This window comes from Bison bison, unplaced genomic scaffold (genome assembly GCF_000754665.1).
Source record: "Bison bison bison isolate TAMUID 2011002044 unplaced genomic scaffold, Bison_UMD1.0 scf7180017864533, whole genome shotgun sequence".
In the NCBI taxonomy this organism is placed as follows: domain Eukaryota; kingdom Metazoa; phylum Chordata; class Mammalia; order Artiodactyla; family Bovidae; genus Bison; species Bison bison.
This window is the reverse complement of record NW_011495082.1, coordinates 2,742,577-2,756,718: the sequence shown is the minus strand read 5'-3', so window position 1 is coordinate 2,756,718 and position 14,142 is coordinate 2,742,577. Positions and strand designations below refer to the sequence as shown.

The following is a 14,142-nucleotide window of genomic DNA, read 5'->3' as shown; positions in this document are numbered from 1 at the left end:
TTTAAATTTAAAAGTTGGTCTAATAAGCTAAGTGTTCCAGGGGTGTGTTGGGCACTGTCTACACTGGTTCACATAGGTCATCATTTCTTTCCAGTTCTGCATACATTGGCATCACACTGGAAGCTTGAAACCAGCCAGAGTGGAAGTATTTACACCACGGAAGTGGGAATTGCCACAAGTCAGGCCTCTCCCTACCTCTGTTCCTCCCACTCAGAACAAACTGTTAAACATTTATTAATACAACCCTATTTAAACTTCAAGTTTTTTTGATACAAATCAATTTCAGTAGGTTTGTCTGAGCTGGGACTGGTTTGAAAGATGATGGACTCTATCATAGAATGAGGCCAGTCCCAAAAGAGAGAGGGTAAGAATGAGTATCTGGGAAGGAAAAGAAGCAGGTAATTAATTTTCAAGATAGTATTTATCACACATGGAAAAAATATATATATACACATATACACACATTTTTTTTCCTCTTTGCCAACTTCTGCTAATTCTTGTGAGACATAAAGGTGATTTGCTAACTCCTCCAGGAAAGGAAAGAGGGAAATGGGGAAATGATGGTCAGTGAGGCAGTAAAAGTTCTCACCACCACCAACTCTGAAAACACAAGAGAAGGAAGCTGAAAGCTTCTGAAGAGGAAGCATGGTGCATATAAGAGAGAGATTTGACCAGCAAGATCCTGAAAGTCTGTCTTGTGAGATTCTAACGCCAGGAAAAGTTCCAGGGAGTTTGGTATGAAGTTAGAACAAGTAAGTGATTAACACTGAAGCTAAGAGCTGAAGGATACAGAAGAACATTCATTGTAACTAGGGGCCAGCACATTTTTTTAATATTTTCATTTTGTTTAATATCCTTTTAAAACATAGTGTGCACATTAATAGTAATATTTACATATATCACTGTTGTAGGGAAAAAGCTTTATTTAATAGAGAAAACTGTAGAAAAAATATACTCTGAATTCTCACCTGACTGTGTGCTAGACCATGATGGGAGAAGTAATCACCACCAGCTGGTGAGGGTTCTAATACTTCTTACTAATCCCAGACCCACATGTGTAGAAAGACTTGAAACTGGTCTGCTTATAAAATTGTGTAACAGTCTCAGAAAAAAATACCTTGCAGAAGAATTAGATCGAAAGAAACTGAAGAATTTGGGAGTACTGTTGCTGTGTGTCTTTCTCTAGGACAGTGGTGAATTTTAGAAGCAGATTTGAACCATGCACCTGCAATCATCAGCATGTTTGCATTTCTAAAGGTAAAATACAATGATACCAGGTGTATTGCTTTCCAGATCCCTTTAATTGACTGCAACTAACTACTGTCTCTGTTCCAGGCCCTAGTTAAATAAACATACCTGTTGCCCTATAGAAATCCATTCAGCTCTAGACCCTTTAAATAAAGAACCATATCAGAAGATTACAAATCTTGACTATGAAAGTATATACAGTGCAGCAATGTGTGTACAAGAGTGCATATGCATAAGTGTACATATGTACTCTTGTAAAGTTTGCAAACCTTTAGAAACAGTTTTCCAGTTGACCGGCCCAGCAGACAGCATCTGTCCTCGGCATCGCCTGCGTATTTCCAAGCGGAGCTTCTCTGGGCTGTTGCCTCCTGATACGTGTTACTTCCCTACACCTTTGCACTATTTCCTCCTCTCATAGGCATTTATAACTCGCAGGTTGTATCATTTATGGATTTCATTCATGTGCCATTTACCTTTTTTTCCAAATAATTAAGCCCAAAATTACATTAGAGCTTGCTCAAGCTGCTTGCCACTTGGATAAATTATACATCATGGCTTCTCCAGTCAATCACCATCTAGCATTTGCAACATTCTGCAAGTCGCTTAGCTCTATTAGTTGTCTTCCTTGGCAGCCCTCAGGAGAATGAGGCTTACCCAGGGAATTACAGTAAGAAAAACGTGCAGCAATTGATTTTGGTGTTCTATTAACATTTCAACTTGAATGTTCTTCCAGTGTCTCTAGTGAAAAAGAATATTATTATTCTCTTATCCTATAAGAGAGTAGTGGTCAACACTACTATTTTAGAAGTCAGAAAAATGGAAAATACTTTCACTAGTGTTTGGCTAAGTCTGACTATATAGAAAGAAATATGGAAATCATTTTCTTATATATTGCACCTTTATGGACTGTTCAGTCTTAAAATTTAGGTAAATAACAGTTATATTAGTTATGTGTAAGTTATCTTTTTTCCTTATTTGGAATTTGTGTAAACTGAGATAAATATGGAGTATTTGTTCACTGTTATATCCTTGTTACTTGACATAGTAGGCACTTCATAAATACTTGTTGAATGAATGTTAATAAAATTATTGACCCACAAATTTAACAAATTTATCATCCTGTGGTGATAAAAATTATAATACAAGTTTCATGATTATAGAAACCCTGCCTACATTGTCACTTGATGTCTCCTTCTTGACTTAGTGCCTTGGTATTAATAATATAGTGTATCCTCAATAAATGAGGATATTGTACAAGTACAATATTCCAGTATAAATCACCCAGGTAAAACATGCCTGTCAATCTTAGTGGGAGTTCCCTAGCACTTTGTGTGGTTACTTATCTGAATCATTGTTGTTTCTACTTGGCTCACCTTCAAGTCCAGAGTACTTGATTTTGAAGCCATAATTTCATAAGTGCAAAGTCTCTTAATTAATCTTTTTTAATTAGTTATTTTCTTATTATAAAGTAATACACATTATAAAGATAAATTTTCTTATAATAGAAAACTTACAAATCAGTGATAAATAAAAAGAAAAGAAAAATCACTCAGATTTTCCACACTCAAAATAGCTACTGTTAAAATTTTGGTATCTATCCTTCCAATTATATGTGTGATATACATATTTATAGATATTATTACTATGTTACATATGATTTTGACACTTGCTCATTCCCCAGTTGTTTTAACATAAACATTTCCCTGGGTTTTAAATATTCTTTATGGAATTATTATTTTTATTTTTAAGTGTTAGTCACTCAGTCATTTCCTTCTCTTTGTAACCCATGGACTGTGGCCCACCAGGCTTCTCTGTCCATGGAATTCTCCAGGCAAGAATACTGGGTTGCCATTTTATTTTTAATTGGAGGATAATTGCTTTACAATGTTGTGTAAGTTTCTGCCATACAACAATGTGAATCAGCCATAGGTATACATATGTTCCCTTCCCCTTGAACCGCCCTCCCAGCCCCCACCCACCCCACCCATCTGGATTATCACGGAGTACCAGGTTGGGCTCCCTGTGTTACACAGTAACTTTCCACTAGATCATCTACTTTACATACTGTAATGTATATGTTTCAATGCTACTCTCTCAATTTATCCCCCCCTCTCTTTGCCCGGCTGTGTCCACAAGTCTGTTCTCTCTGCATCTTATTTCTGTCCTGCCCTGCAAATAGTTTCATCAGTACCATTTTTCTAGATTCTTTATGGAAATATTTTAATGATTTGGAATTATCTTTCTCCAGGTCATTGCATGCCTGATTTTATTTTACAGATCTCACCTTTTTCATCTCCTGAGTGAGGCCTACTGGATTACTGTAGCAAGTAGCTGCCACTCCCCAGCCCCAGCTTTTCCCTATCCTATGACCCTCCTTGAAGCATAGGATGTATCTTTATTCATTATTGCATTCCCAGTGCCTAACCAGTGTCTGATCCTTGCTTAAATTATTTTTGAAAAAGTGAGTAAGTGAGGGTATGAAAGGACGAAGAAAATCCCATTGATACATTTACCACAGTGACTTAATGCCCCATCTGTATACATGCAGGATATTTATATCTCTTTCTTTATTGTGAACATCACTTTCATATATTTCTTTGAATAAATTTTTGTGCACGTTTGTGACGATTTTCTTAATTTATGTTCTTAGAAGTAAAATTGCTGGGTCTAAGGATAAGTAAAATGTTAATATTTTAAATAAATATTAGCAGAAAGTTTGTGATGGAGTACACACTCATCAATAGTATTTCAAATTGCCATTTTTAATTGTAGTTGATTTATAATGTTGTGTTAGTTTCAGATGTATCACACAGTGACCCATGTACATATGCATATGTGTTCTTTTTCATATTCTTCTATGATTTATCACAGGATGTTGAGTATGCTTCCCTGTGGTGTGCTCTAGGATCTTGCTGTTTATCCATTCTATACATAATAGTTTGCATCTGCTAATCCCAACTCCCAATCTTTCCCTCCCACCACAGCAACCACAAAGCTGTGCTCTATGTCTGTGGCTGTTTCTGTTTCATAGATAAGTTCATTTATGTCATATTTTAGGTTCCACATATAAGTGATATCACATGGTATTTGTCTTTCTCTGACTTACTTTACTTAGTATAATAATCTCTAGGTTCATCCATGTTGCTGCAGATGGCATTACTTCATTCTTTTTTATGGTTGAGTAATAGTCTATTGTATATGTACATCACATTTTCTTTATTCCTTCAACTGTTGATGAACATTTAGGTTGAACATTCCATGTCTTGGCCACTGAATATAGTGTTGCTTTAAACACTGGGATGCATGTAGTTTTTTGAATTAGAGTCTTAATTTTTTTTGGATATATGCCCAGGAGAAGACTCCAATACTCTCACCTGGAAGATCCCATGGATGGAGGAGCCTACTGGTAGGCTACAGCCCATGAGGTTGCGAAGAGTTGGACACAACTGAGCGACTTCCCTTTCACTTTTCACTTTCATGCATTAGAGAAGGAAATAGCAACCCACTCCAGTGTTCTTGCCTGGAGAATCCCAGGGACGGGTAGCCTGGTGGGCTGCCATCTATGGGGTCACACAGAGTCGGACACGACTGAAGTGACTTAGCAGCAGCAGCGTACTATTTTCCATAATGACTGCGCCAATTTATATTCCTGCCAACAGTGCAGTTGGGTTTCCTTTTCTCTGCACCCTTTCTAGCATTTATTACTTATAGACTTACTAAAAAATACATTATTTTAATATAGTTGATTTACAGATTTTTCAACGTTTTGGTGATGGCCATTCTGACTGGTGTTAGGTGATATCTTATTGTAGTTTTGATGTGCATTTCTCTAATAATTAGTGATGTTGAGCATCTTTTCATGTTCATATTGGTCATCTGTATATCTCCTTTGGAGAAATGTCTATTTAGGTAGGTCTTCTGCCCATTTTTTAAAGTGATTTTATTTATTTGTTTATTTTTGGCTGTTCTGGGTCTTTGTTGCTGTGCAGCTTTTCTCTAGTTGTGGCGAGTGGGGCTACACTGTAGTTGTGGTACGTGGGATTCTCATTGCAGTGGCTTCTCTTGTTGCAGAGCAGGCTCTCGGGTGCGTTCGGTTCAGTTCAGTTGCTCAGTTGTGTCTGACTCTTTGTGACCCCATGGACTGCAGCTTCCCTGTCCATCACCAACTCCTGGAGCTTTCTTAAACTCATTTCTATTGAGTCAGTGATGCCATCCAACCATCTCATCCCATCATCCCCTTCTCCTCCTGCCTTTACTCTTTCCCAACATCGGGGGCTTTTCTAATGAGTCAGCCCTTCGCATCAAGTGGCCAAAATACTGGAGTTTCACCTTCCAGTGAATATTCAGGATTCATTTCCTTTAGAACTGACTGATTTGAACTCCTTGCAGGTTGCATGGGCTTCAGTAATTGCAGTTCCTGGGCTCTAGAGCACACCCTCAATAATTGTGGCACACAGGCTTAGCTGCTGCATGACATGTGGGATCTTCCCAGACAAGGCATGGAACTCATGTCTCCTGCATTGGCAAGCAAATTCTTTACCACTAAGCCATCAGGGCGGCCCCATGCCCATTTTTTTTATTGGGCTTTCTGTTTTTTTAATATTGAACTCTATAAGTTGTTTGTATATTTTGAAAGTTAATTCCTTGTCAGTTGCATCATTTACAAATATTTTCTCCCACTCCATGGGTTGTCTTTTCATTTTGTTTATGGTTTCTTTTGCTTTGCAAGAGCTTTTAAGTTTAATTAGGTTCCATTTGTTTATTTTTGCTTTTGTTTCCATTATTCTAGGAAGTGGATCAAAAAAGATCTTGTTGTGATTTATGTCATAGAGTGGTCTGCCTGTTTTCCTCTAGGAGTTTTATAGTATCTGGTCTTACACTTATGTCTTTAATCTATTTTGAATTTATTTTTGTGTATGTTGTTAGAGAATGTTCTACTTTCATTCTTATACATACAGCTGTTCAGTTTTCCCAGCACCACTTATCGAGGAGACTGTCTTTTCTCCATTGTATATTCTTGCTTCCTTTGTTATAGATCAATTGACCATAGTGCACTGGTTTATTTCTGAGCTTTCTATTCTGTTGATCTGTGTCTTTGTTCCCATACCATACTGTTTTGATTTCTAGCAAACTGAATCCAACAATATATTAAAAGGATTATATAACATAAATGGAATTTATCCTAGGCATGCAACAATTTTTTTCCATATCTGGAAATCAATCACTGGTTATACACCACATTAGCAAGTTGAAGAATAAAATGATCATCTCATTAGATGCAGAAAAAGCTTTTGATAAATTCAACATCAATTTATGACAAAAACTCTCCAGAAAGTGGACATGGGGGAACATACCTCAAATAATAAAGACTGTATATGACAAACCCTGAGCTAACATAATACTCAATGATGAAAAGCTCAAAGCATTCCCTCTGAGATCAGGAAAAAGACAAAAGTGGCCATTGTTGCCACCTTTATTCAACAATTTTGGAAATCCTAGCCACAGCAATCAGAGAAGAAAATGAAATAGAAGAAATCCAAATTGGAAAAGAAGAAGTAAAACTGTCACTGTTTGCAGATGACATGACAGTATATACAGAAAATCTTAAAGATGCCACTGGAATACACATTATAAAGATAAATTTTCTTATAATAGAAAACTTACAAATCTTAAAATCTAAAACTTAGAAAATCTTAAAGATGCCACTGGAAAACTACTAGAGCTCATCAGTGAATTCAGTGAAGTTTCAGAACACAAAATTAATATATAGAAATCTTTTACATTTCTGTGTGCTAACAATGAAATATCAGAAAGAGAAATTAAGGAAATAATTCCATTTACTGTTATTAAAAAAAAAAAAACCCTAGGAATAAACCTACCTAAGGAGGCAAAAGATATCTGTAACCTGAAAACTATAAGACACTGACTAAAAAAATTGAAGATCATACAAACAGATGGAGAGATACACTGTGTTATTTGATTGGAAGAGTCAATATTAAAATGACCATATTATATAAGACAGTGTACAGATTCAGTGCCATCTCTATAAAATTATCAATGGCATTTTTTTTAATTAGAACAAAAAATTTTTAAATTTGTTTGGAAACATGAAAGAACCCAAATAGCCAAAACCATCTTGAGAAGGAATGGAGCTGAAAGTTAATCATGCTCCCTGACTTTATACTGTACTAAAAATCTACAGTAATCAAAACAGTATGGCCCTGGTGCAAATGACCATTTCACTCAAGTCAGAAATAAATTTTTGTCATTTTGAAACAGAATTATTCGTTGAGAAATTTCATCTCATTTTAAATAAAATTTCTTCAGTTTTTAGACATATTTTATTATATAAGATACAATTACTTTCATATGCTTTTTGGTCATTGTCATTTCCTTTTTTGCTTTGGTGGATTGTCAGTTCATGTACTTGCCAAGTTAATAGTTTTAATAGATTTATAAGTTCATTATATACTAAAATTTATTTAATTTCTTGTTCATTTCTTGTTCTTGTTCAACTGTGGAATTATTTTCCACAGTTCGTGGTTCTCTCTCACTTTTGTTTACTGTATTATAATTTTTATATGATGTGAACTTTAAAACACATACAAAAAAACAGAGATAACACACATACATAAAACCATTTTTTATTGCCCAGCTTCAACAACTATCAGCTCATGTCTAATCCCTCTCCTCAATTCTTCTACCTTATCTATTCCCAACTTCTGTGTATGTTGAAGAAATCCCATGCATTGTATCATTTAATCAGTAAATATTTCAATATATAAAAGACAAAAGACTTTTCCCTTTTAACATAACCTCCAAACTAATAATTTATAGTGTAAAACAGAATTATTTTTATGTAATTTTAATCTTCTTTATGATTTCTCCTTTTGTTATTTTAAGAAAAATTTTCCTTATGTTATGAATTTATAAAAATTTACTTATTTTGCTATAAGGTTTTAATCCATAGCCTTTGTAGAAAGCTTTGAAGGTACAGATAAATTAAAGAGACAAATCTCATAACCCATATGTATCACTTTCAATCTTCTATGTGTAGGATATATCCTGAAACAGTTTAAAATTTATTTTAAAAAATTAAACTGTATTATTTTTAAACTTAATAATTTATTTCAAATGTCATATCATGTTGATAAACATTGACTGTAACATTATTTTCTAAAGGTGCATAATATTCTGTTGAAAAACTATAACATTATTTTACTCAATGCCTTAATATAGGTATTTAGATGAGTGATATCTTTTGACAATGTATAGTAAATCATATATTAATCAAATATTGAATCCCTGTGGTATGTCAGGGAGCTTCCCAGATGGCTCAGTGATAAAAGAATCCACCAATCAATGCAAGAGACACAGGAAATGAGAGTTCAGTCCCTGAGTCAGGAAGGTCCCCTGGAGGAGGAAATGGCAACCCACTCCAATACTCTTGCCTGGGAAATCCCATGGACAGAGGTGCATGGTGGGCTACAATCCATGGGGTTACAAAGAGTTGGACATGACTAAGTGATCAGCCCTGGGATTTCTTTGGAAGGAATGATACTAAAGCTGAAACTCCAGTACTTTGACCACCTCATGTGAAGAGTTGACTCATTGGAAAAGACTCTGATGCTGGGAGGGATTGAGGGCAGGAGAAGGGGACGACAGAGGATGAGATGGCTGGATGGCATCACTGTCTCTATGCACGTGAGTCTGAGTGAACTCCAGGAGTTGGTGATGGACAGGGAGGCCTGGCATGCTGCGATTTATGGGGTCACAAAGAGTAGGACACGACTGAGCGACTGAACTGAACTGAACTGAACTGAGTGACTGAACTCAAGCACAAGCATGGTATGCCAGACACTATATTTGACACTGAAAAAACAATGGTGAGAAAACACATACACGCATACACACACACACACACACACACAGAATGCAGGTTTCTGTCTGGTATATGGCTTAATGTAGTCATGAACATTTTTGTTCAGATATTTTTGTACTTTTTAAATTGTTTCTTTTAGATACACTTTTTAATTTATTTTTTTGTTGAAGGATAATTGCCTTACAGAATTTTGGTGTTTTCTGTCAAACCTCGACCTGAATCAGCCATAGGTATACATGTATCCCCTCCCTTTTGAACTTCTCTCCCATCTAGGTTCAACCACCTCATTAGAACTGACTCAAAGGTGTTCCTTTTTATGGCTGAGTAATATTCCACTATGTATATGTACCACAATTCCTCTATCCATTCGTCTGTCAATGGACATCTAGGTTACTTTCATGTTCTAACTATTGTAAATAGTGCTACAATGAACAATGCATTTTTAAAAATGAAAAAATGCTTTGAAAATTTGATTTTTATAGATACTGTTAAATTCTCTTACACAATTATAATGACATTTTACATTTCCTCTTGTACTATCTCAGTGTCAATACCAAGTATCATTGCTGTTTTCAATCTTTGGTAATCTGGTAAGTGAAAAATAATTTATCACTGTTTATTTAGTATTTCACTTATTATTAGTGAGAGTACTTACTCATATGTATATGTTGAATCTTTGTATTTTTCTTTTGTGGGTTACCTGTTCATGTTCTTTGCATATTTTTTTCTCATTGAGATGTCTGATTTCTCATCTTTTACAGTTTTGTTTTTTAAATTTAAATACTTAATGCATTGCAGCAAATGGTTGCATAGAGATCATACGTGTAAAACTACTAAAAAAAACTTTTGACTAAGTAAAATGATTGTAAGTCTTTATATTTGAACTTTATCTACAATAATATCCCCCCAATTTGAATACTTTCCTAATTTTCTCAGTAGTGTCTGCATAAATAGTCTCACACTGGAGGACTCAGTTTCAGGTACCCATCGGGGAATAGGTCAAATGCTTATTTAGAGGTAAATATGGGGTCCCTGGTGGCTCAGATGGTAAAGCGTCTGCCTACAGTGTGGGAGACCTGGGTTCGATCCCTGGGTCAGGAAGATCCTCTGGAGAAGGAAATGGCAACCCACTCCAGTATTCTTGCCTGGAAAACCCCATGGATGGAGGAGCATAGTAGGCTACAATCCATGGCGTCACAAAGAGTCGGACCCGACTGAGCGACTTCACTTCACTTCCTTCATAAAAAAATTATAGTATGTTGAAAGACAGAAGAAATGGACCTTCAGTGCTTGTGGAATTGCTAATGACTTATAGAGTCTTCTGGTTCAAAAATGGTAGTATTGGAGGTGATAAAAAGTCATTGCTATCTGCCAGTTACAAGATTATACAAAGTGAGAATAATTCTTAATGTCAGTTTAACAAGAGTCATCAGTGCAGTTAGCACCCTTGTGGGCAATCTCAAGAGAAAAGCTAAGGATTGAGTGATTGTGGAGTACAAAATACATTTTCACCTATGAGACAAATTGGTGTGGAAGCAGACTTCCTTAGATTAGACTCTCTAGTTGGTAAATGGTGAACTGATTTCAATTTCTAGGGCCATTAATCTCTTACCTTTTATGAGTAGTAAATTACCTTTAAATTAAAACAAACAAAGAGTATACCTGTCAGACCATGTGTCAGAATAAACACAAGTTGCCAACAAGTTCTAATTAGGACCTCTAACCTGATCTACTTAAATGGCTTTGACAAGTAGAGGACCATAAAACCAATTTTCATTTTCAAGAAGGAAAATAGCTTTTAATCAAGAATTTGAAAAAAAAAAATGACCTACTTTCAATTTTTTTCTACAAATAGTGTATCACATTGAATTTCTTTAACCACATTTTTATGTACTAACTGAGTGATATCTCTTATGATTATGTCACTTTTGGTGTTGCTTTGGTTTTTATTTTTGTTTTAATGTCTCATATTCGAGAGTAGTAGTTTGAAAATGAAAGCCCTCTCACTCTTTGATTTTCAGCACATGTGGGATCTGTCACACCACATTTAAAATCATGTTATCAGTTTGTATGAGCACTGTCTTGAAAATGTTCTGCTTGTCCCCTTCCCAGCATGCCCTGGTGGAAGCCCTTACCCAGCCTGCTTTTGTGGAAAAGGGCCTTCCTTTAACTCTTAACCAAGGGGAAGCCACCAACCATAAAATTGCTAACATGGAGGAGTGGCACAGGTTTTAGCTATTGTAGAAAACCTACTAGATTTTATTATTGTGGTTGTTCTGACCATTTGCATTGGATAGGGGGAGGGCATTTTCATTTTTCCTGTGCTGTCATTTTTAAAAAGGTAAGAAAGGTTATGGTAGGGCATCCGTTAAGACCATTTATGCAGCACGTGGTGAGATAGAAAACCTGTCTTAAACCTGAGTCACATAACACAAAATTCCTGAAGCACTCTGGCTGCAGATACAGTTGGATATAGGGATCAAATGATTTCACTAAGATTTTGTTTCTCTTTCTGAGACTTTTATCCTCTTTCAGCTGTTTTCACAGGCAGCCTCTATCGTATTTCCTTTCAAGCTCTCTGTCTTTTCTCTGACAAGACTAGCTTAGTTCAGATGCCCATTACTGAATCAACATGGTCATTAGGGAATTAGTTGAATGAACCTGGTCCTTGGGCTTCAGTCAAGAATCGGAGGGGTGAAGTCTCTTCCAGTCCACAAGGAACTGAAGTAGGGGATAGGAGAATACCCAAATAAACGGATATAGGAGGAAAGGAGAATCGATGTTGTGGAGGCCAACATGACACTGTCTAGGGCTGTAGATTTTTCCACTATTGGGCTCCTGTTCTTTTGCACTTTGGATGCTCCCCAAACAAACAGACGTAGCTATAAAATGAATTTAGACCAGTTTTCTTCTCCCAAATCTAGAAAGGAGTCGGAGTTATAGTGGCAATGCTAAGGGGGTGAATCTAAGAGACATCAACATCCAGAAAGCATCTCACATGTATTGATGATGTTGTCTAGATCACCTTAATATCCACCAACTCTTTGTAAAATTTTTCATACCCAATAACTTTGGTAGAGTATTTCACTTTACTGAAAGAGTACTGAAACAATCTGATTGAATTGTTTGAATATTACTATTTTGTAGAACTACCTTCAATCAATTAGCTATCCTAGGAAAGCTATATATATTTTTTGTCCATGTATCAGTATTTAAGGAGTTTAAAATGTATAAATGAGTGTGGTTCTTTCATTCTCTGAAGAACACCCAGTTGTAAGTATAGGACTACTTTGGAAACCATCATACACCCTATGAAGGGCTTCCCAAGTGGTGCAGTGGTAAAGAATCTGCCTGCCAGTGCAGGAGACACAGGAGACGAGGGTTCGATCCCTGGGTCAGTAAGATCCCCTGTAGTAGGAAATGACAACCCACTCTAGTTTTCTTGCCTGGAAAATTCCATGGACATAGGAGCCTGGCAGGCTACCATCCGTGGGGTCACAAAGAATCAGACGTAACTGAACACAAGCAGGATACACTTTATGGGAGAAATACCAAAAAGATTGACTGTATCCTCTCTAAAACATCAATAGGAGACCATCAAGATTTCTCAGTTCCTTACAAAATGAGGAATGAGTTTCCAGAAGTAAGTGACTTGTCACTTATGTAGGCATTTCACCCTACATAAAATGCTTCCAGTAGCTTCTGATTTCCAAAGTTAATCCTTTTTAAACACTTAATCCTTCTGATTACGTCAAGAAGAAAGTCACAGTCTGGTGTTAATGTATCTTTAACACCTAACACTCACTAATAGCCCTTTTAACAGAGAATAAGCGTTCAGTAAACAGCTGAATCTCTGATGAACCTGGGGCTGGGTTTGATAAGCCTCATTAAGAGAACAGGAATTATCTGAACTGATGCTAAAGAACACTGTAGATATTTGCTGTAGTAGATGGGGAGTTCACAAATCCATGGTGTTTGCCACGTTAGTTTACTGAAAAAGTAGTGCATATATGGAACTTTACATCATGAAAACCTAAAATAGGTTTGAACCTATAATAGGCTTCAAGAAAGGTGAATCTAAATTCACAAATGTCAGGAAAATATCACTAAACTTTTGAGTTTCATATGCTAGAAGGCTACTATCACATGACATGCTCCTTTATACTCCCTAGAAGAGACAGAATATTGGATGGACCATGGCTCAGAACCACTAGACTAATTCTTGTGCTTTTAAGTAAAGTCCTTTATTTCTTTGAAAAGACCTCTTTTAAATTGCAGATGATGCTGGTCTGGGGAAAGGTGTCCCTTAAGAGACAGCAGCGTAAGTGCCCATGTTAGTACTATCTTACTGTGTGCACAGGCTAAATCTAATGCAGATTGAACTAATCTAAAGTTCAACATCTGTTTCATTCAAAGTGGAACATTTGAAATTCAATGCAAAGAAGGACTTTCAAACCGGGCTTTTATTCTGCACAACTAATTGCAATAGTCAGTTTCCAGTTTTTGAGTCTATAAAGCCCTTTAGCTAGCCCCAATTAAAGTCCCATAAAGTAGCATTACAATTTGATGAATGTTTTATAGGTTTCATTATATTTTTACAAAGAACTGTTGTATATAATTTTATAAATTTAGTAATATTGAATATCAGTAATATATTGAATACTATGGTTAAGAACCTGTACTTTGGAGCTGGACAGACTTTTGATAGAATTTCTCATCTGCTACTGAGTGACTTTGGACAAGTTATTTACTCTCTAAGTTCCAGATTCTTTTTGCTATAAAATAGGGATATGGATAATATCTGTCACATAGGTAGCAAAATAAACTAATGCTTGTTGGCTGTATTAAGCAAAATAATTTAAGTAATCTCTTACACAATATCTGGCAAAGAGTTAGGGGTCAAACATATTAAATGTAATGAATAATCATCATAGTAGCAGCTTTATTCAGTGCTGACGTTTGATTTAATAGCTTTGTTTATAGAACACAATCACTCAGGTTAAATGCATATT

The 14,142-nt window shown here is 36.0% G+C and overlaps 1 protein-coding gene across 1 annotated transcript in view; it reads left to right on the top strand.

Moving 5' to 3' along the window:
• The window catches only part of LOC104982568, a 210,819-nt gene that overhangs the window by 149,998 nt on the left and 46,679 nt on the right, over positions 1 to 14,142 (top strand). The window lies entirely within an intron of this gene.